We start from the raw sequence: 901 nt of genomic DNA, 5'->3' as shown, positions 1-901 counted from the left end.
GAGGTGTGGTACTCTTATTTTCTAAAAATTTTTTTTTGTTTTTGTTTTTGTTTTTGTTTTTGTTTTTGTTTTTCGAGACAGGGTTTCTCTGTATAGCCCTGGCTGTCCTGGAACTCACTCTGTAGACCAGGTTGGCCTCGAACTCAGAAATCCACCTGCCTCTGTCTCCCAAGTGCTGGGATTAAAGGCGTGCACCACCACTGCCCGGCACAAATTATTCCCTTTTCGTGAAGCACGTCCCCGGGTGGGCTCGAACTACCAACTTTTCGGTTAACAGCCGAACGCGCTGACCGATTGCGCCACGGAGACACTAAAATTTTCTTAATCACAACTTTGGAGGACTTTTCTATAAAGGTTTCTTCTATGTGTACATCTTAATATAAAACTTGTCTCTATTTTGTGAAATAATTTTATGTTGTTTCATGGCTTTTTATTAATTTATGATTTTAGTCATATAAATTATCCTCAATTGCAATTGTTGTTGGTCACCATTCAGTTTTTAAAGAATAATAGGATTATCCCAGATGTTTTTATTAAAATTTAACCATTTCACTTTAAAAGAAAAAGAAAAATGACATACCCATTTAATATACCAGCAGAGCCCGAGCATCCCTATATTTTGGATGAGGCAGAGTTTAGAGAAAACTGTCACTTTTGTCCATACTAACCATTAGAAGTTCATGATTTGGAGATGTAGTACCACAGGAGCTCCTCCATAGTTTCTAAATACCATTGGGTTTTCCTGATATACTTCAGACACTTACTCTGCAGTATAGCATGGACAACCACAACAACAAAAACAAAACAACAACAACAACAACAAAGAAAAGTCTCAGAACTTCAGGCCAGTGACTCCAAACAGAAAACTCTGCACATTAACTTTAGGTGAAGAAGACAGCTC

The 901-nt window shown here is 37.7% G+C and overlaps 1 non-coding gene across 1 annotated transcript; it reads right to left on the bottom strand.

Annotated features, from left to right (window-relative positions):
• Positions 1–235: 235 nt before the first annotated feature.
• On the bottom strand, positions 236–309 carry Trnan-guu. The gene has a single exon. It is a non-coding gene; the product is annotated as a tRNA-Asn (tRNA).
• Positions 310–901: the final 592 nt, after the last annotated feature.

The sequence above is a fragment of the Grammomys surdaster genome, unplaced genomic scaffold, assembly GCF_004785775.1.
Source record: "Grammomys surdaster isolate TR1022 unplaced genomic scaffold, NIH_TR_1.0 65, whole genome shotgun sequence".
Lineage (NCBI taxonomy): Eukaryota > Metazoa > Chordata > Mammalia > Rodentia > Muridae > Grammomys > Grammomys surdaster.
The sequence above is the reverse complement of the archived record's forward strand: the minus strand, read 5'-3'. Positions and strand labels throughout refer to the sequence as shown.